This window comes from Bidens hawaiensis, unplaced genomic scaffold (genome assembly GCF_021521415.1).
Source record: "Bidens hawaiensis isolate Kalapana, Puna unplaced genomic scaffold, B.hawaiensis_p1.1 tig00036375_1, whole genome shotgun sequence".
Classification (NCBI taxonomy): domain Eukaryota; kingdom Viridiplantae; phylum Streptophyta; class Magnoliopsida; order Asterales; family Asteraceae; genus Bidens; species Bidens hawaiensis.
Genome location: NW_027505409.1, coordinates 23,080 through 47,085, shown reverse-complemented (window position 1 = coordinate 47,085; position 24,006 = coordinate 23,080). Strand labels below are relative to the sequence as shown.

Here is a 24,006-nt window from a genome sequence, read left to right as displayed (position 1 = left end):
TTTTTGAAGTGGTTTTATAAGAAAAAAAAATGATAATTTGGATTACCAGGATTCAATGTTGTCTACATAATGAGGAGCCAATGCACCATTTGAAAACGTCCAAAGATCTCTAATATAACCGTTTTCATATATTCTCAATCATCATTAACCTAAGGAACAATAAGGACTAATATTTATAGAGCTTCCGATCAACCAAATCGGAACCAACACTCTTACCTTCAACCTTAGCAATACATCCATCATTCAAAAACACAAATCTCCTTTTAAATCTATCATCCTTCACAAAACATTGTTACATTTCCACGTTAATATCACATTTTCAGTTACAGGCTCGTTAAAAAAAGATTTTGATTATGTAAATCCGAATACTAATCCGAGCTCAAAATGATATTAACGAAACAAACAAATCATTTACTTACTTTGACGATGCTTTCATTCCTCAGAAAGTAGGAATGCAAAACGAGTCAACGCTTCCGAATTTGTGCCTTCTCCTTCCACCTCTTGAAATATGCCTGTCTCTATGTCCACTCGTGACACCTTCTCGTTCAACAACTTCCTTCCTATGTCCTCGAGAGCCTTCATGTTCTCATCGGTGGCAATATCCACTGCTGACGTGTCCCCGACTAAATTATCTTCCTGCCGGTACCCACAATGGTCACATGTTAGTCATGGGTGAGCATAATAACTAAACACTTCCGTTAACAAGAAATCTTAAATATTATTCTAGTTAAACCAGTTATTGGGTTTTCTACCGGATTTTTTAAGTTATGACAATTTTAATTTGATTAAATGACTTTTTTCCCCAATTTAATGTTAGGTTATATATATATATATATATATATATATATATATATATATATAGAGGAGAGGGTTATCCTAAAAATAAGTAGTTTTCTAGGAAGACTAAGAATAAATCATAACCATTGGATTATGTTGATCAATGGTTGAGATTTAAAACTACCAAAACCGACATAGTTTCCTAGAATTACTATTTCATCATTATAACCGACTTAGTTTCTTAGAATTGTTCTTTCACCATAATTTGTAATACCAAATGTCAAAATTTTGTTAGTTCTTACCATTCTTAGGAAACTTTTTATTCTTATTTAAACCCTTTTATATATATATATATATATATATATGGATTACATCGGGTTTTTTGTGCATGTATACTTACCTATATATAAGCCCGGTTCAGTTTTTGGTTAAAACATGTGTGTAATCGAAACCAAGCCACAATAACGAAACCATCGTTTTTTCGATTGGTTCACTTAATTTAGTTCAATTTTTCGGTTAAATTAATTAAACTTTTTCTTCAACCAAATGTTTAGTAATATACGTCGTCTAGTTTATTTTAGGGGTGTATACTGGCCAAGCCTTAAATCTTATTAAAGTTAATTTGTAATCATATATATATATATGGTAATCAACTCAATAATAAATAATATATAAATGAGCCGAGCCTTGGTTGGACTCGAGCTTTAGAAACTACTCATGAGCCGAACACGAACCTTACAAATAGAGTTGAACTCACACTGATCATAAGTTAAATGAGTTGAGTTCAGGCTTAAGCAAGCTCGGGTTCGGCTGGCTCGTTTACACACCAAAATTATGTTACCTGAATGCGTAGATAATTCTTTTGTGCATTGAGGGATCGAAAAAGAGTGGTGACATGGATATCGACCATATCGGAGCTTGCATCACTATAGATATCAAATATTGGAGACGAACCATTGTTGAAGACCCAATTCAACAAACCCCACCGGGAAGCTTTGTGGGAATTATATTTCTCCGAGCGTTTCGGAATACCCGTACCCAATGAAAGCACAAGCATTCTTCTACCGTCGATGGACTCGATATCGGAAAACTTATGTTTTCCGATCAAGATCTCCTTCGTTATATGCGTGATCGCTATTTGCGTTTGCAATCGTGGTTCAGACAACTATTAGTTAGTCATACTTTAGTTACTTTGACTTTTAATTCTTTTGACCTTTCATTTTTAAAACTTATATGTTGATTTTTTTTCATCCGAATATAAATTTTATTGCAAACCGAGTTTTATTCAAAATAACGTATTTTCTTATGGAAATGTTGAAATGTAGCAATTAAAAAATATGTTATCTGCTAGATATAACTCCATTTTGAATAAATTTATATTGAAATGTAGCAATTAAAAAAACAAATTTGTGTATTTAAGTTTATGGAAATGTTGTTATAACTACATGTTATATAAAATAACTTAACTATGAAAAAAAAAAAATAATTAACATGAATAAAAAAGGTTGGGAGATGTTGGCATGAATGCATGATAACAAAGTTTCAAAACCATACCACCTTATGTAATCCCAAATTTCAAATTCACATACCTCTATAAAAAAGATTTCTTTCTGTTTATTTAAGAAGTTTACAGTTAGTGACTTAAAGGGTTATTTGCTGCCACTCCACCGTCGATTAAATTGAACTCCCGCTTGGTTCCGTCAGAGTTAGTGGTCTCGAAATAATGAGGCTGGAAAAACGTTGGAGCCGCCGATGTGCTAATGCATACGTTGGATAAACGAGCATCCTTCCAAACGAACTCTTTTGCCTAAACAAATTAACAAAATTCATAATTTGCATATGAAAGTTGATAAATGTAGAGAGGAAATTAGAGATTATTACATCATCGGTGGTGAAGATCATCGGCTGAAGGTGTTTGATGTCGAATGTTGGTATGATAACATCCGTTAATGTTTGTTTGAGAGTTTGGTTTTGCAAAACCTCCCTCGCAATTGATCGGAGATATTCCCCATCGTACTTTGGTCCGATGACTTCCCCAAAGAAATGTGCTACATTATTTATGAACTCGATGCGGCTAATATCACAATCAAAGTTACCAGTTACCAGTTATCAGTTTTCCATGTTAGAAGGAATAATATATATATATATAAGATTTATCACAAGGATAGTCTAATAATCAATAGCCTTTCTTTTATCCCTTAAAACACAATTAGGTTGGTTGTATAGCTAGTAATCAAATACAATATGAAGTTATGTATACAAAACTCAAAGTCGTCTAGGAATATATACTGATCAAGTTTTTCGAAACTTATGATGCAAGAAGTAGCAAGATTGCATGTAATAAAATTGATTGATAGGGCAACATATGAAAACCTTTATTGTTATTTTTGTTGCTTAAAACAGTTAAACATTATGTTGCGTTGGCATACGTGTAGGATTATATGTTCATATAGTAATTCATATACGTAGGATTATATATTATGATCGTATAATTAATCTGTGTGCATTTATTATTTTACTATGAATGTAGGATTATTTCACTGTGCAGGATTGTTAATCCTTTCCATTTTCACCAACACGCAAATACTATTCATCCAAACATAACACATATTTACATACACAGATTGTTAATTTTTTTTTCATCAACCTACATCTTGTATGTGTGGGAAAATAAACATTTGATGACGTGATGCTTGAATCTGCATCGATATATACTTTTAACAAATAAACTACGTAAATGTGACTATAAATTATGAATAATTAAGAATTAAAAAAATATACAGAAATTTATATAAAAAAAAGAAAAAATTTATAATTTGAATTCTCTAAACCATGTATTAGTTATAAAAAAAAGCAACTGAGATTTTGACAAATATATATACCCTTCTAACTATATAAATACATAAATAAAAATGATAATTTTAATTGTTTAGAATGACGTAAAAAAACAAATATGATTTGAAAAATCTAAAGCATTTATTAGTTAATAATTTTTTTTTGAATTTTGAAAAATATACCATGTTAATTAATGAAATACAAAAAAAAAATTTGATTGGTTAAATAACTTATTGCATTCTCACACTAAAAATCACTTATAGCATGAAATTGATGTTTTAAAAAAAACTGAAATCTGATAAGACGATATGTGAAAATTTGTTGTCAGTGTAACAAATGCAAAGGTGTTAGGCTATCTCTCTATATTAAAAATAAAAGTGTTATGCTATCTTTGTATAGAAATAGATCATGAAAGTTTGGGTTATTTTCTAAGGAATGGTGTTGCTTTTAGGTTAAACGAGTGTTTGCAAGTGGTATCTGTGTTTTAAGGTCTAGTTCTATGTTTGTTTGTCGCTATGGTCGTCTGTTGTACGTTTCTGATGGTTGTATTAGTGTTTCTCTTGTTGCTAGTGTTAATAAAATTTTCTTGTTGTATACCGAATGTAAATTTTGAACCCACATGGGACGCAGAGAGCCATCGTGTCATTTTCTCTTTAAAATAGTATGCTAGTTTTATTTTATTTTATTAAATTAGATTTTTATTGTATTTTATAAATATTAGTTACACGTGTGATGAATTGTCGACTCCGTGAGTGCAAAAGCTGCCGTGTGTACTACTCAGTCAAATAATTGTGAGCAATACGACAATTGAGTTCACGTGCATGAGTAAACACACAAATGCGTCTAAAGTTACTTAAAATATATTGTACATATAATTCAGTAAAATCCTTCATTAAGAACATAAAACAAAGTATTATAATTATAATTATTTTGACCCACTGGTGAGTGGTGACCTTAGAAGTGCGATATTATATATTTTACTATCTCAAATTATAATATAATAGACCATTTTAGATTAATAAAAATAAGCCTACGCACACTTAGTACGTACAAGTTACGCTTAAGCTCGTATAGAGTGGACTCAATCTAATTAAGCTCAACTCAGTTTAAACTTTTAATAAGTCAATTTCAAGAAGCTCGCATTCAACTAAATTAGTTAACAAACCTTTAGCCACATTAACTGATTAACTCAATTAGTCATTCATGGTTCGTGAACCTGAATTAAACTGATCTACTTTTGACCTATGCCAATTCTAACTTTAGCCTTTTAGTTTACTATAAACATATTATTATCAATCGTATAAACAAGCCAAAAATAAGAAATTAACCTTTTTTGAGGAAAGATCTTTGGAGCATGATAAAAGTAGAACTCCTTAATATCATTTGCAGTGTATAATGGTCGATTATCATCACCAGGAACAACAAGCATTGCCGTCATCAATCCACCTGTACTTGTTCCGGCAATCACATCAAAGTAATCCGAAATTCGTGCCACAGGTCCGTCAATTTCCTGCCAGAGCAAATCAAATCATCAAGCGTAACAAACTGATAAGTGGCGGATCTAATATAAAAAGTTAATAGTTAGCGCAACTAAAAAGTATTTTGTTCCTGGGTAGCCGATATATAAAACGAAAAAGTAAAACAAATAAAAATAGAAAATTGCATTAAAAATGTACTTCGTAAAGAAAGTTAAGGGGTAACTACGTGGGCTATTTCTCAACCTATACTGGATCCGCATGAACGTGTAGCATATAGTAATTACTAGTAATCGTGTACCTGAAGCTTGAGTTCGAGAAATGAAAGTAAGGTTGCGGGAATAATGCCACCGCCGTCGATGCTGAGAACCGTGACGACGCTGGATTTGGATAAAGTGGTGAGTGGTTGCAAGGCTGCCGTGGTCATAATAAGTGTAATTAGGATTATGAGATGCAAGGTTGCATCCATTTGTTGAATCTGAAATTAATGGATAGTTTAGATAAAAAAATAAAGAGGGGAAGGAAGGAAGTGGCGAGTTCATAGGAGGCATTCACTTGGAATAATAATGTTTGTGTATATTTGCATGAGATAGGTCCGGGTCGGTCGGCTAATGCTTTTTTTTTCTTCTTCTTCTAAATAATGCATTTAGGTTACGACTATATGTAATTAACTTTGGTGCTTCAAGTGTCCTTTTGAGTAACTTGACGGCACCATATTGATTCGTGATTACTTTTGTTGTTTTTTTGTTTTGTTATTATTTCGATTACAATAACGAACGTAAAGGAAACCGACTAAATGTCATTTTTTTTGTTTTAGTTCCGGTAACATAACAAACCTCACAGAAATCGATCAAATTCATGTAAACTTGTCATCCTAATGGCGGTGATCGACAACGCTCAGGTTTTACCAAAGCACAAGTTTACCGACCGACAACCCCCCTCCCCCCCCCCCAAAAAAATGGCCATTGGTCCACCTCAATTTACATTTTCTTTTCGTTTTTTAGCTCCGGTACCGTAACACACGTAATCAAAAACCGACCAGATTCGTTTCGGTTTATTGTCAAAATGCCCGGGACCGACAAAACTTGGGGACCGTCCGGTTATACTGACCAAATAAACATCGTTATAAATATTTGCTTTTTATACGTTAATTTGACGAATTAATTTTTTGGGGTTTAACTCTCAAATTTTACCAATGGTGTGTATATTGTAACGTACCGACCAATTTCGCGTTGAACTATCGTAGTAACGCTTGGGGTTTACCGACGTCCGGATTTCGACGTTGGCTATTTGGCAGCTGCCCCGACATATTGCACCGGGTAAAAAGGCTAGTTCTAAATATAAATCCAAACGATCAAAAATCTTTATCTTCGATGCACTTGATTTTAAAAGAAAAATAAATAAAACGAAACTACTATACGATGTTTATTAAGGCAATTTGTAAATAAATAATCTCACATTTTATGTATTGGTCGATAATAATCTCATTTTTAAAAAAATCATTACCAACGGTTCCACCTTTCAACTATTTTTGTCACAATGGTCATCCGTTAAAAATACTCAACGTCGTTAAGTTTTTTCCTAGTTTCATACCGATGTTTTAGGGCTTTCGATCGGAAGAAGGATACGAGTCGACTAATGTAAAACTTATCTCAAAATTGTGATCCAAATGACGAATTAATGTTACTAAGAGAGTTTACTAGGGTTTGGTCATTCTAGTTATGGGAGATAGAATTGTTAAATGGAACATGTGAAGCAAGAGATTGATTTTATTATTGTTTGTAAGCTGATTATCTACAATTTTTACACATCGACCAAAGGCGGCGGAACATGCTGAGGTGTAATGATTGCTCATAAGCGCATGACACTAATTAAAACGAAAATATTTAACAACCTCATTTCATTTCACAACATCGAAAATGTCATATAACAATATTCATGAGATAGCCACAACAAATTAATAAAATATAGCAAATCAAATATTGTTCATTTTTGCTAATATCCTAAAGGCCTCGATGACGTTTTTCTTCAACTCCACAATCAACCTAGATTCAAACCTGTAACATTTCATAAAATAAAGTTTATCAACACAAAGGTTGGTGAGTAATTCATAAGTTTGAGTATATAAGTATATAGTAAGAAAAGCCACAAAACTTGTATACGGAACGATAAATAAAAGCAATAACTTGGATAAATAGATATTGCTAACACATCAGCGACACCTAGCTATAAGGGGATGCCAAATAGTCTAGGATTTTATAGCTATCGTTAATTGAATTACGTTAACGACACCTTGCTATAAGAGGTTATCAAATAGACTAGGATTTTATAGTTCCACCAACCAAAAGCGATAAACACATAGGCATGTAATCATAGAACACCAATGTTACACCCCGACCAAAGGCGGCGGAACATGCCAAGGTGTAACGATTGCCCATAAGCGCATGACACTATTTAAAGCGACAATATTTAACAAACTCATTCATTTCACAACATCGAAAATGTCACATAACAATATTCATTAGTCGAATACAACAACATATCACAAAATGTAGCAAATCAAATATTGTTCATTGTTACTAATATCCTAAAGGTATTTGTAACGTTTTCTCCAAGCATCCAACATCAACCTAAATGCAAACCTGTAACATTTCATAAACTAAAGTTTGTCAACACAAAGGTTGGTGAGAAATTCATAGGTTTTGAACAATATGTATATAATAAGTAAAAACCACAACCTTATATACGAAACAAACAAATAAATAGCAATAATTTGGATAATATGAGGTCGCTAATAAGAATGCATTAGCGCCACCGTCTATAAGAGAATACCAAATAGATTCGGATTTCATGAGGTCGTTAATAAGAATACATTAACGGCACCGTGCTATAAGAGAATACCATATAGTTCACAGATTTATGATTCAACTCTCCAAAAGCGGTAACCACATAAGCATATAATCATGTAAGCATAGAACACCAAATAGAGCATTTATTTAAGTAAAGTATACAATAACGTTTGTGGTTTAAGACTCAAATATAAAGCATTTAATTTGAATAAGTATGAAATGTCACCCCCAAAACAAAAGATGGAAAACGGGGGATGAATGTACTCACGTTCACGTAATAAACTTGAAAAGTTGGTAATTTGAAGATTTGCCGGAATGTCGGGTTTAACGTATGAAGCCTAAACAAAAGAAAGTATTGGATTTAGAAAGATTGTCTTGAAGATCTTTAAATAAAATAATTGTTGCAAAAAGTAAACAATTAAATTTCAAGGTTTAAAAGGTAACTATCTAAGAATTTATAAATATATCCCTTTAAAAATGTAAGTTTGCTCGAAACCGGTTTAAAGTATCTAACCTTAATATTTACTTCACCAACGTTAAGTAATAAGGTGGGAAAAATGCTAAAATGCAAGTTTCATTGAGATAAAGATACTAAAACGGGTCTTTAATGAGTGTTCGGGTTGTTGGTTCAGGTCTTGATAATTGGTCAAACCCAAACTCAACTTTCCAAAAGGAAAATGAATGTTATGAGATAACTCAATAAAACTTTATAAGACTTAACCAAGTAGGTAGATCTATTGTTTTAGAACTAACAACGTACGTTAACCGAGTGTTCGGTTTTGTCGGTCCAAACTATGTTATGAGATCAAGTTGGATCCAACAATTCCAAGTACTTAAGAAAATAATCAAAATCAGTTTGTAAACTATTTTTAAATAAATATACAAGTCTTGATAGATAAAAACACACTTGTGTGTCTTAAGAGAGTAAAAATCGGACTGGTTCGTTTTCCATCTCACAATATGTTCCTTGATGGTTTCCACATGCCCAATTATCACAGATCTTGTATAATAATTTATAAATTGTTATGAATAATAGTTATTATGGTTATCAACATCTAAATTAGATTTGGTTTCCTCTCCAAGTTTTTCCATCACTATATATTAGTCTATTGTATCTCATTGTAGGATATACACTTGATTAATAAAATCTCTCTCTTTCTCCATACATCTCTATGTTATATTACTTTGCTATTAGGTCTATTTCACAACACGTTATCAGCACGAGTTGCTTTTAGAGTTGGATCGTATCATCATCAAGTAAGTCAATCTTGTATTATCATTGTTCTCTATTCTCTAATACATAAACCATATTATATTAATACAATTTTGGATTTGTTAAGAGATTTCTTTTATTATTCTTTTAAATCTCACAAAACAATTCTTATTATAATCTGAACAATTTGATTATTTAAATACAATTTTGTATTATTCAACAAGTCAAAAATTTTGGTTTTTTTGATTGGTAATTTAATTGGTATTAAGTCGGCTGGTATTTTTTCGATCAATTGAAAAAACTTTTATAAGCAAAACAAGATATTAATTAGACAAAATTTTCAATTTTGATTTATAGTACGGGGTTGGGACTACTAGATATTATTCATGAATTCATTCTCATATAACAAACCAATATCCTGTATCAATTTAGGTTTTGTTTATCATATGTTTAATAAGTTAAATATATTGATTTCTGAAAAAGATTATTAACGAAACAAGTAGTCTATTATTTAATAGTTTCTTAACTAAATTAAAGTTCAAATATTCATTCAATAAAGATTTTCTAAAGATCGAACAAGTAAGCCGTAAGCTTATAAATTTTATATTGTGTTTTAATATAAATATTTGGTTAACTTTTATACTGGGCAGAGAAAATATTTTAATAGTTATTAAATATTTTTACTTATTATTAGATAATGTTATTGAACCATACGATATGAAACTGAATATTTTTCCGTTTTAATGTTAGCAAAATATTGTTAATGTATCTATAAATATTATTATGGTTTTAAAGATGTATTGAATTCATTAATTTGGAAACTATATAAAATTTTAATTTGGATTATTAAAGTAAATCTTTTGAGAGAGAAATTTTAATAATTGTTCAAAATCTGCTTCTATGATTATGATATTAAGTTACTCAGATTAATTGAACAATATAAAATCATGATTAGAAATCAAATCATAGAGATATTAGATATATATATATATAGAAGGTGTATTAAAGAATTAACAATTTCTTTTCGTATTATCATGCTTGTTTTAAATAGTTGTTGCATGTATCATGAGTAGTATTAAAATAAAGATCTAAATGGTAAGTTATATTTAGATTGATATCTTATTATTTTACAATAAAGAAAATTTTGAACACCAAGAAGATAAACTTGAGTGAAAGTTTCAATACTGTTTATTTGTTGTTCTTTTGTTACACGTATTTATATCTAAAAATTATATGCATGGTTATATGTTCATTTGTTTAGTTGTTATTATGCGGCTCGAATGTATCTAAAGCCCACGTTGACAAACTATAATTCACTAGTCGTACAACAGAAAATAAATGAAACTCTAAATATTATATAAATTATATATTTCAAAGTATGAGAAAAATGTTATTCATGTAGTTTTAATACAACTCTTTTATACGGTATCATGTTATAGCATCATATATTGTATGTGTACTTAGACTTTATAATGTATTATCTTGTACTTATTGTTTATGCATAAAGATGGTACTGAATAGAATATTTAAACCAAGTGTTGTTATCAATCATTCTCATCAAAGATATATGCTTAAATATAACATGGTGTGCCACACTCCTTAAATCTCATTATTGAAGGTTATAAAATATTAGCATGATTAAATGACTTGATCATGTTATTACTTCTCTATTGATATAATGTGAAGACAAGATTACTTATAAGGAGAAACCTGGTAAGACATTTTTTTCATTTGTTAAACCTCAAATATGCTCCTGAAGTAGCATATCATTAAAATGCATGAAAAGTTGGAAGTGATTTTGTTTCCACGTTTGAGAAAATTATGAATAAACCATGAAAATGGCTTGGTTTTATATCATTCCCTGAAGTGAATGTGACTATGTATTGATCGTTACAATCATGGACATTGAAAAAGTTGTAATGATGATTATATTAATAATGAGATCTACCATGGGAATTATAATGATGGTCAGTATAAAAATGAGATCGACCACCACAAGTGGCAAAAGGATTGATCATATATGAGAACAAAATGTGAAAATACAAAAGTGAAATCACATGATCGCTTGAAACGATAATACAATGTTCTCTCCTATTTATAGTCTTGCATTAAAGACGCATAATACATATACAATCTTAAACCTGAAGTTTATGAATCTCGATTATCTAATGGCATGACCGGTTAGACCACACCGAGTCAATGATGTGAAATATATTAAAAAACCATGAGATTCTTCATGATGATTAAACATGCAAAGTTTTCTCTCAATGAAAATTACTTATTTATTAACTAGAATAGGGTGTGAATCCCTAAATATTCTGGAATCTAATATGATACCATTTAGTATTTTCAAAATCGATGCATCGTCTAAATGGTTATCAAGATTGCAACTTCATGTTTGCATGATCTATGGCTTAGCTAATAAGATAGCAAGCATATTATTCCAAACTGGTATATTTACATTCGGTTATAATAATGAATTTGATTCCCATGTTAATAATGATCATTGGAATAAGTGCAGAACTTTTAGAAGGAGAATTTTTGAAATACCTTGACACGATGTGATTATTGCTCGACCTGCAGTTTGACTATATGTGTAATTATATGTGTATCAAAGTCCATCTAAAAATGTTGAGACAATTTACCAAAGACAAGATTCATTCTTTGAGTACGTTAAAGAATGTCCAACCATGCACTCTATATCATTTCTTATCATAATATGAAACATTATTGGTTTAAAAGTATCATAACTAAATGCATACACGCATTAATATCCGATGCTAACTATACATGATTTTTATATCTTTTATTTATATTTATCGGCATGTGTCCAACTAGGCGACATCAGAATGGGTTAATACATATATCACATGTATGAAATATATGAGTTTATATCTTACTAATCCACCAAAACAAGTTTGGTTAGTCTTGTAGATACAGAGAACACAACAGGGTCATGGATACAATTGTATATGTTTACGAGATGAGGTGATAGAAGTTTCACGTGAAGATCATGCAACATTGTTCAATTTTTTTGTCATGTGCTTAATAGCATAAATTAAACAAGATTAATATGTGCAACAAGTTATGTGTGTGTGTGTGTATCAAGAACATGAAGTCCTCCATGAAGCCTTGCCTTACGAGGTCCGAAACTTAACCAACCGGAGTCGGAGAAGCACCTACCAAAGGTAACAAGGGGTGGGTATTATATATATGTTGTACCACCAATTCAAGTAATAAGAATTAGTTAGAACAATGTTAGCTTTTAGTTTGACCTTAAGTAGTCAAATTAGCAAAATGTTGAAGATGAATACTTGGATTTAAGAGAGATTTTTGAGAAGATGAACAACCAAAATGGTGTATGGAGCCTTGATTTTATAATGGTAAGAGTATGGTTCATACAAATAGGGTAAAGATGCATGTGATGGTTGAAATGGTCAAACAAGTTTTTGGTAAATGACAATAATAGTCCCCAAAGTTTGGTATAAGTCATTTTTAAGGAGTTTTAAGGACCAAAAAGGATGTTTTCAAGACCCAACAAGTGTAAAACAATATTTTAACATAAAATCCATCATTTTGATTATATCATGATAAACGAATAAAAACGAGACCCGAAATTGACGAATGTCACAATATCCCTTACTTTAGGAAATTTCGTCCCGAAATTAAGATGATGATGATGATGCAAACAAGTGTGGATACTTCTCCTTCATTGTGTCTTCTCGTTCCCAAGTGAACTCCGCGCCACGCCGTGATTCCCATCGAACTTTGACTAACTGAATACGACTACATTTGGTTTTTTTCTCGCTGCGATCCATGATCTCAACGGGTCGTTCAACCATAATCATTGACTCATCGACATGTACTTCGTCGAGAGGTATATGGAGATTACCCTCGGCTAAGCACTTTTCGAGATTCGAAACATGAAATGTCGGATGAACACCGGCAAGTTCTTGCGGTAGTTCGAGTCGATACGCTACTTTTCCAACACGCTCAAGAATTTTGAAAGGACCAACGAGGAGCTATCTTACCCTTCTTTCTGAAACGGACTACCCCCTTCCAAGGAGATACTTTTAGAAGAACAAGGTCGTCAATATTAAATTCGATCGTTTCGCCGTTTGTCGGCGTAACTCTTTTGACGACTTCTAGCGGCTAGGAGGTTCTTACTGATTTGATCGATCACGTCGGTAGATTCTTGGACCATTTCGGGTCTCGTGATTTGAGCTTCACCGATTTCGTTCCAACTAATCGGAGATCGACATTTACAACCGTAAAGAGCTTGAAAATGAGCCACATCAATGCTAGAGTGGTAGCTATTGTTATAGGAGAACTCGATGAATGGAATATGAGAATCCCAATTCCCACCGAAATCAAGGACACACGCTCGTAGCATATCCTCGAGTGTTTGGAAAGTATGTTTGGATTGACCGTCCATTAGAGGATGAAAAATGGTGCTAAGATCGAGACGTCTTTCCAAAGCTTCTTGAAGAGATCGCCAAAAATGAGAGGTAAAACGGGCATCGCGATCGGAGATGATAGACAATGGAAAACCGTGTCGGCACACGATTTCCCGAACATAGATTTGAGCAAGCTGCTCGACAGAATACTTCTCGCGGATCGGAATAAAATGAGCAGATTTGGTCAAACGATCGATGATCACCCAAATGCTATCGTTGCCTTTTTGGGTGTTGGGTAATTTGGTGATAAAGTCCATAGCAATGTCTTCCCATTTCCAAACGGGAATCGGTTGTTGCTCGAGTAGACCAAAAGGTCTTTGATGTTCGGCTTTGACCTTTGAGCAAGTAAGACATTTAGATACAAACAAAGCTACGTCCTTTTTCATACCCGGCCAACAAAAGGTAGCACGAAGATCGAAATACATCTTATCCGCACCGGGATGAACGGAATAATGCGAATTGTGAGCTTCGTCGAGAATACAAGTACGAAGATCATCGCGATCAGGAACCCACAAACGATTGAGAAAGTACAAAAGACCATCGAGTTTAGTTTCGAGTTGAAGTTCGGCTCCACATGACATTTCGTTGTACATATTACCTTCTTCGACGGAGGTACATTGAGCGTGGAAGATTCGGATTTGAAGATCGGTTTGAACAACAACGCTTAGAAGCAGAACGGATTTAACATTAACCTTTCGACTTAGGGCGTCGGCGACAACATTCGCTTTACCGGGATGGTAGCGAATTTCGCAATCGTAATCACTAAGTAATTCGGCCCGTCGTCGTTGTCTCATGTTATGTCACACCCCCATTCTAGGCCTAGGAGTGTGAACCATAGTTGGTACCATATTTGTAAATAAATCAGAGTAACGGGTTATAGCGGAAGTCTTTCTAAAACATAAGGATCGATAATATAAAATATTTACATTACAAAAGACGAAACAAAAGTCTCGTTTAGTATTTTCTTGTTTTTAGTTTACAAAACCACCATGTTTTAATATTTTCACAAAATTATCCGAGCCATCGGATTCTAGAGCTTCTTCGTCCTTCAAGCTCTAATCTTGATTACCTGCAAAATGTTATTAAAATACGTCAGCAACGAATGTTGGTGAATATGCTGACGCTAAAATATTTTCTTTACTTAATTACCCTTTGAGACCACGTAAGTCTCGCCCCATCTTGGCTTAGGAATAATCAAGTTAAAACAATCATCATAAACTCGAGTCTCTGCACTAGGTCACCTCAGCGAAACACCGCAGCGTTTATGACATAACTTAGGTACCATAAATATACACATGACCATTCCTCACTCGGACGTAACTTAGGTCCGGCCCATCGTGGCTGGAGGTTGTGACCAAGCGTGGTGCGATGTGCCCACCTCATTCAACATATGTAAGGATCCAGACAAACGTATACCATAGCCTGAGGGCTGGCTTATACTCTTATTTATAATGTTTTTAGAGACACGTAGCCTCATGTAAAGTTTTACACATAACACGTTTGTTTGTTTGAAAACAAGTTTGTAAAAGTGGGGCGTATTCACCTTTTCAATGGGATCGGCTTCCAACACCGTCTGTTAGTCTTTTTTCGCTATCTCGCACCTGTAGTATGAGTATAACATTCATTAGTCGGATACACGATCCGGCTTAAGACCTTTAGTCTTATCATCTCGATGAACCTTTAGTTCATTATTTCTTTTACTTTAAAACCTTTAGTTAAAAGGTAATCTTTATAAACCTTTAGTTTATATTTAAAAACCCAACGTTTCTTCTTCTTTAAGAAACGTATTTTCTTTATTATTTAAGTATACTCATTACACTTAAATAATATATTTATAACAAAGAATAATCATATACATATATATTTTCATCTTCCTTTTCTTTATTTTCTTTGTTATACATTTTCTCTCTTTTTATATTCATCGAGTATAATTCCGGCTTAGGGCATTAAGCCATTATAAGTTTTTATTATTATTTTGGTCGGGCATTATGCCTACCTGCTTGGCTTAGTAATACCCTACTCACTCGGGCAGCACTTCGACGCTACACAATTTTCATCGTTCACTTGATCAATACTCCTTTCCACACTTGGCACGTTTCTGGAGACACCTTTGGCACGCACTTCGAGGAAATCACCGGGTCGTCGGACAGCACTTCCTTCTTGTTCGGGATGTCGTGGAGTGGCACGGAATCGAGGTAACGGGCACGAAAAACGAGGTTTCGGTGCACGTTTATCGAGACAGATTGTGGGCACGCTTTACGAGGTAGTGAGAGAGTCTAGAGAGAGAGTATGTGTGTGAAAATTTGGTGTGCCTGGATCAAACCCGGAGCTGCCTATTTATAGGCTGAAATCGGACCCTATCGCGGTACGCGATGGGCTCCCTGGCTCCCCCATCGCGTATCGCGATATAGGGTTGCCGAGTCAGCGTGTAGACCTGCCACGTGTCGACACATGGCAGGCTCCGCCACACGTGGCGCAAGCGTTGCCACATGGTGACACGTGGCAGCAGGCGTTGCCACCGTGTGCTACGTGGCACACGTGTCAGTGTGTATCAGACACCCCATCGCGGTACGCGATGGGTGTCTTTCTTGACCCTATCGCGTAGCGCGATGGGTTGATAAAACAGATTTTACATTTTTTTTCCCTGGAGTTTGGAAATTAGCAGAAATGGTCCTTTTACTTTGGAAACTTGACATTTTTAGCCCGAATTTTACGTGATGTTGCATCCCCCCCACCTTGAAATAAATCTCGTCCTCGAGATTGCTTATGAGAACAAGTGGGGGTATTTCTTTTTCATTTCGGACTCGAGTTCCCATGTATACTCGGGTCCTCTTCGAAAATCCCATCTTACTTTTACGATTTTCAAAGTTCGTCTTTTAAGTTTCTTTAGTTTTGAATCTTCAATTTTGATGGGACGTTCTACGAAAATTTTCATTGATTTCTACGTCTTTTAGGGGCATTGAAAGAGATTCATCGGCTAGACACTTTCTTAGATTCGAAACATGGAATACGTTGTGTATCCCTTGCATTTCCTCGGGTAGTCGCAAACGGTATGCGACAGTACCAATTCGTTCGAGTACCTCGAAGGGTTCAACAAATCGAGGACTTAGTTTGCCTTTCTTGCCGAAACGTACTACGCCTTTCCACGGCGAGACTTTCAAAAGAACTTTGTCACAGACATTAAACTCTAATGGCTTACGTCGGACATCGGCATAACTCTTTTGGCGATCACGTGCCATCTTAAGTCGTTCACGAATTTGAAGAACTTTGTCGGTAGTTTCTTGGACTATTTCGGGTCCAAACAATTGATTATCTCCGGTTTCAGAGCAGCACACGGGCATCCTACATTTACGACCATACAACGCCTCGAATGGGGCGGCTTGAATGCTCGAGTGATAACTATTATTATATGAAAATTCCATTAGGGGCAAGTGGTCGTCCCAACTTCCACCTAAATCAATCACGCAAGCGCGAAGCATATCTTCCAACGTTTGGATTGTCCTTTCGCTTTGCCCATCGGTTTGTGGATGATAGGCGGTGCTAAGGTTTAACTTTGTACCGAGTGCTTGTTGGAAACTTTTCCAGAAGTGAGACGTGAAACGACTGTCTCTATCGGAAATTATAGATAGCGGTACTCCATGCAAAACAACAATGTTGTTCACATAATACGCGCTAATTTATCCATTGAGTACGACTCATTGATAGGTATGAAATGTGCGGACTTTGTAAAACGGTCCACGATTACCCGTATAGCATTATGTTGTCGAGTCGTTTTCGAAAGTTTGGTAATGAAATCCATAGTAATTAACTCCCACTTCCACACGGGAAGTTCGGGTTGCTGAAGCAATCCCGAAGGCTTTTGATGTTCAGCCTTGACTTTCAAACAAGTAAGACATTTCGCAACATGTGAAGCGATGTCCTTTTTCATTCCGTTCCACCAGTAGTTTGACTTAAGATTTTGATACATTTTGTCACTACCGGGGTGCATCGTATATTTGGACTTATGGGCTTCGTTCATTATCTTCTCACGCAAATCCCCAACGATTGGCACCCAAATCCTATTTCCAAGTCTAAGGATGCCGTCGTCACCTTTGACTAGCGAGTCAATGGTGCCGTTACATTTTTCGTCTGAGATTTGGTTTTCATTAATGGCTTGAATTTGAGTGGATTTGATTTGGTCATTAAGATCGATTTGAAGTTCTAGCCTTAACGCTCGGACTTTTTTGGCTTTTCGTGCTCTTTACAACTAAAGGCATCAGCCACAACATTGGTCATACCTTCGTGATAGACAATTTCGCAGTCATAGTCGTTTAGAGTTTCCATCCGGCGTCGTTGGCGCATATTTAGCTCTTTTTACTCAAAGATGTGTTTCAAGCTCTTGTGATCAGTGTACACGATGAAACTTACTACGTAGAGATAGTGCCTCCATATCTTAAGCGCAAAGATTATGGCGCCTAACTCTAGATCGTGGGTTGTGTAGTTCTTTTCATGCACCTTGAGTTGACGAGAGGCGTAAGCGATAACTTTCTTTCGTTGCATTAGCACACATCCCAAGCCGGAATGAGATGCATCACTAAAGACAACGAAATCTTCATTACCTTCTGGCAAGGCCAGTATAGGTGCTTGGGTAAGCTTTTGTTTAAGTATATCGAACGCCTCTTGTTGCTTTGCTCCCCATTTATACTTGACGTTTTTGAGAGTTAAAGAAGTTAAGGGAACAGCGATTCGAGAGAAGTTTTCAATAAACTTTCAATAATAGCCGGCCAATCCCAAGAAACTTCGAAGCTCGGTTGGCGACTTTGGGATCTCCCACTTAGAGATGGCTTCAATCTTAGCGGGGTCCACTTGAATTCCATTGACATTAATAACATGACCAAGAAATTGTACCTCGTGCAACAAGAACTCGCATTTCGAGAACTTGGCGTACAACTTCTCGGTTCGAAGTATTTCAAGTAAAGTTCGTAAATGGACTTCGTGATCGGCCTTGGAATTAGAATAAATGAGTATGTCATCGATGAAAACGATCACAAATTTATCTAAGTAAGGCTTATAGATTAGGTTCATCATGTCCATAAACGCAGCTGGCGCATTAGTAAGTCCGAATGGCATAACGGTGAACTCATAATGGCCATACCTTGTTCGGAAAGTCGTTTTTGGAATGTCTTCAGATTGAACTTTAAGTTGGTGATAGCCGGAACGAAGATCGATTTTAGAAAAGAAGCTAGCACCTTGAAGTTGATCGAATAGATCGTCAATACGCGGAAGTGGATAACGATTTTTGATGGTTACTTTGTTGAGGGCTCTATAGTCAATGCACATCCGCATAGATCCATCTTTCTTCTTAACGAACAATATCGGCGCTCCCCATGGTGATGAACTTGGTCGTATAAAACCTTTCTTGAGAACCTCGTCAAGTTGTATCTTTAGTTCTTTCATCTCAGTTGGCGCGAGGCGGTAAGGCGCTTTTGCGATCAGAGCAGTACCAGGAATAAGGTCGATTCTAAATTCTACTTCACGATCGGGAGGAATGCCGGGAAGTTCATCGGGAAATACGTAGGTATAATCAGAAACAACAGGAACGTATTTGATTTCTTTAGGTTTTGATTCCTCGGAGACGTAGGCCATGAATGCTAAGCATCCTTGATTTAAACACCTGTTAACCTTTATCATGGAGATTAGGGTAACTTGGCCTGCGTCTTTATCCCCTTCAATTCGTATGGTACGTTTATCTGGGGCTTGAAGTTCAACGGTCTTGCTATTGCAAAGGATATAAGCATGATTGTTAGATAACCAATCCATACCCAATACAACATCAAAACCAGAAAGAGTCATAGGTAACAATTGAATAGGCAAAACGTAACCGGCTAATAAGATTTTTCCGTTTTCTAAAGCTTCGGTAATTTTGATGGTTTCGCCATTAGCGGTCTCGACGCTTAGAGTTTTATTAAGTTTGATTAAAGGTTCGTTTAATAGACTACAAAACTTATAATCTATAAAACTTAAGTTGGCACCCGAATCAAGCAAGACTCTAGCATAAGAGTTGTTAACAAGAAACGTACCGGTGATAGTTTCCGGTGTTTCGGCCGCTTTCTTTGTATCAAGAACGAAGACTCTTGCATTTCCCTTCTTGGGCTCATTCTTTTGACCGCTACCTCCCGCACCACCAGTTGCGGACTAATTCTTGGGACACTCAAAGCTAAGATTCCCCATCTCCTTACAATTGTAGCAGGTCATCTTCTTCTTCCAACAGTCGGCCGTAGTGTGGCCGGGTCGGTTACATGATTCACAGACTCGGGAAGCAAAGTTGCATCTACCTCTATGATACTTTTTGCAAATTTTGCATTGAGGGACGCCAAGATTGGAATTAGACCTTCGTTGATCAATTCCTTTACACTTGAAGCGGGTATCTCCACCTTTCTTGGAGTCATGTGTCGTTACAACCTTCCTATCTTCCTCTTTGTTGCGGATCATTCCGCCCATCAGATATCCAGCCAACTCCATCGCGGAGTCAGCGGTTTGGCAAGTGCGATCTCACCATCTCACGAATTTCACGAGGTAGTCCCCATATATAACGTGTAACTTTGTTGGACTCGGGGGTAACCAGCTGGGGAACTAATAGGCAATACTCGTGAAATTTCGTGTTATACTCACGAAGGTTTGTTCCAACAACCTTGTGAGCCAAAAACTTGGTTTGGATCTGGTCTGTCTCATGCATTGGACAGAACTTCGACATTAGCAACTCCTTGAACTCGTTCCATGACAAACTATACATAATTTCCCTTCCTCTACTCATCATCAGTGTGTTCCACCATTCCAGTGCTTCGCCATTGAACATCAGGGTAGAGTATTGAATCTTTTCTTCGTTCGAACACTTGCTCGTAATTACGATCGTCTCCATCTCTTCGAGCCACCTTACGGTATTGATGGCTCCTTTGTCGCCATGAAATTCTTTTGGCCCGTAGTACTTAAAGTCTTTGGACGAGCATCCACTAATCTTTAATTTCTTAAATTCTTTTCTAACACCCTCGTCGGCGTTTGAATCATGCTCACTTTCTTCCTCACGTGAAGGTCGAGTACGAGGTTTAGAAACAGATTTTCGAGAAGAATGAATAGATTGGGAATGTTTCGTTTGGGATCGATTTTCAGATTCTTCTCTTATAGCTTTTCTAATCATTTGTTGTATTTGGTTCATGTATTTGTCGGGAATTGGTTCCTCTCGTTCTTTCTCGGGACCCTTCCCATTCATTTCACGTTTCTCGGCTTCCTTTCGGGATGCCTCACGATTATCACTTTGTCTAAACATTCTTTTTCTTTTAATCTTTTCTTTTATCTGAAATTTAACACATTTCTTTTCTTATTATACAAGTTTTATTTATTTCACAACCCTATACATATCATAAATGATATGTATATTATTTTACAACTTACTTATATATCGTTTCAATGATATATAAGGTCCTATCCTTATTACATATGATACACATATCATACAAACTATATTACACACATAACTTCATCTCTTAAACACACCATCTTCATTTTCTCAATCCTTTATAAACTTCTTCACAACTTTGGTGAGCTTGTTTCATTTGCGAAGAAGCTTGTCTCCCATCTTCTTCTTTTTCTTCTCATCCATAGCAATCTTTTTCTTAAGGTCATCAGTTTCGTGCAAGGCTCGATCCAAATGCTCCTCCTAGGACTGAGGCATGTCAGTCGGATACCCATATCTTGGAGGTGGGTCGCGGTAACCCATCATCACAATATCGTAGTGGTTCTTGGGATCAGGATATGGAGTTGCAGTCTCTTCAGAAGGATAATTGAAGAATGCATCGGCTGCTTCATTTTGCTCACGGATTTCATTGGCCTGTTCTTCAATGGATGGAATCTCGCCTTGGTATGGTGGGAAACTTGATGACGCTTTTCCCTTGAGTTCGTGGAGAAATTTCATGTATGGATCGACAGAACCATAGCTTGGGGTGGATTGTTGCTCTTCTTCCGGTGTGGTTACTTCATTTGGATTGTCCGGATATTCTTCCTCCTGGTCGGTTTCCTCTTCCGGTTCCTCATCTGATTCTTCTTCTGGTTCCCCCTCGGTCATTGTCGGCATATGTATCTTCTCATATGGCATCATCACTCTCATCTTTGGTTTGTGAGAGGGTCATTCCTTGTTGACACGGGAATTAGCAGTATCCATAGTTGAAGTGCCGGTATGCCACCTTCTTTGATCGGAGTGGCATTGCATCCAGTCGAATGAAGAAGATTTCGGTTCCTCCTTGATTGGTAAGTTAGAGAGGAAAGCGTATGAAGGATGAGGATTTGGTGGTAATTGTGTTGGACTTCCGGATGGATGATAGGTGGGAATTTCAGAAGGATGGTATGTCGGTATTTCGGATGGTCGGTACATCGGATAGCTTGATGGATGATAGCTTGAATGCCTTGGGGGTTGGTATACTTCATGTGGAGTGTTGTCTAGGTGATAGATTGGACTTGGATTGGGGTTTTGGTCATGCTCTTCGTTGAAGAATGATTCAAAGTAATCTTTGCTCACGACGCCTCGTGGAAATTTGTAATATTTCCTTGCTCTTCTTACTTCATTATCATAATACTTCATTAAATTCCCGTAATACATCTTGATGGGTAGTTTAGATTGTGGAGAGGGAAAGAAAAGGTTACCAACCAATCATATTCCTATTCAAATAAACAAGTAAATATTTCCTATGCTTGAATCGAAGCTTGGGTATTGTTTTATGATACCCAATTCGCTAAGATCGATGGTTCTGATACCAACCTGTCACACCCCCATTCTAGGCCTAGGAGTGTGAACCATAGTTGGTACCATATTTGTAAATAAATCAGAGTAACGGGTTATAGCGGAAGTCTTTATAAAACAAAAGGATCGATAATATAAAATATTTACATTACAAAAGACGAAAAAAAAGTCTCGTTTAGTATTTACTTGTTTATAGTTTACAAAACCACCATGTTTTAATATTTGCACAAAATTATCCGAGCCATCGGATTCTAGAGCTTCTTCGTCCCTTAATCTCTAATCTTGATTACCTGCAAAATGTTATTAAAATACGTCAACAACGAATGCTGGTGAATATGCTGACGCTAAAATATTTTCTCTACTTAATTACCCCTCGAGACCACGTAAGTCTCGGCCCATCTTGGCTTAGGAATAATCAAGTTAAAACAATCATCATAAACTCGAGTCTCTGCACTAGGTCACCTCAGCGAAACACCGCAACGTTTATGACATAACTTAGGTACCATAAATATACACATGGCTATTCCCCACTCGGACGTAACTTAGGTCGGCCCATCGTGGCTGGAGGTCGTGACCAAGCATGGTGCGATGTGCCCACCGCATTCCACATATGTAAGGATCCAGACAAACGTATACCATAGCCTGAGGGCTGGCTTGTACTCTTATTTATAATGTTTTTAGAGACACGTAGCCTCATGTAAAGTTTTACACATAACACGTTTGTTTGTTTGAAAACAAGTTTGTAAAAGTGGGGCGTATTCACATTTTTAATGGGATCGGCTTCCAACACCGTCCGTTAGTCTTTCTTCGCTATCTCGCACCTATAGTACGAGTATAACATTCATTAGTCGGATACACGATCCGGCTTAAGACCTTTAGTCTTATCATCTCGATAAACCTTTAGTTCATTATTTCTTTTACTTTAAAACCTTTAGCTAAAAAGTAATCTTTATAAATCTTTAGTTTATATTTAAAAACCCAACGTTTCTTCTTCTTTAAGAAACGTATTTTCTTTATTTTTTAAGTATACTCATTACACTTAAATAATATATTTATAACAAAGAATAATCATATACATATATATATTCATATATATTTTCATCTTTCTTTTCTTTATTTTTATACATTTTCTCTCTTTTTATATTCATCGAGTATAATTCCGACTTAGGGCATTAAGCCATTATAATTTTTTATTATTATTTTGGTCGGGCATTATGCCTACCTTGCTTGGCTTAGTAATACCCTTCTCACTCGGGCATCACTTCGACGTTACACGCTTTTCATCGTTCACTTGATCAATACTCCTTTCCACACTTGGCACGTTTCTCGAGACACCTTTGGCACGTACTTCGAGGAAATCGCCGGGTCGTCGGACATCACTTCCTTCTTGTTCGGGATGTCATGGAGTGGCACGGAATCGAGGTAACGGGCACGGAAAACGAGGTTTCGGGGAACGTTTATCAAGACGGATCGTGGGCACGCTTTACGAGGTAGTAAGAGAGTCTATAGAGAGAGTATGTGTGTGAAAATTTGGTGTGCCTGGATCAAACCCGGAGCTGCCTATTTATATGCTGAAATTGGACCCCATCGCGGTACGCGATGGGCTCCCTGGATCCCCCATCGCGTATAG

General features: G+C 35.8%; 1 pseudogene across 1 annotated transcript; it reads right to left on the bottom strand.

The window, feature by feature from the left end:
- Positions 1-294: 294 nt before the first annotated feature.
- On the bottom strand, positions 295-21,704 carry LOC143613011 (patatin-like protein 2; annotated as a pseudogene). The gene is made up of 8 exons (XR_013150039.1): positions 21,471-21,704; positions 20,277-20,870; positions 5,389-5,565; positions 4,941-5,122; positions 2,659-2,851; positions 2,424-2,584; positions 1,619-1,922; positions 295-636 (listed from the first exon to the last, which is right to left on the bottom strand). The product of XR_013150039.1 is annotated as a patatin-like protein 2 (transcript).
- Positions 21,705-24,006: the final 2,302 nt, after the last annotated feature.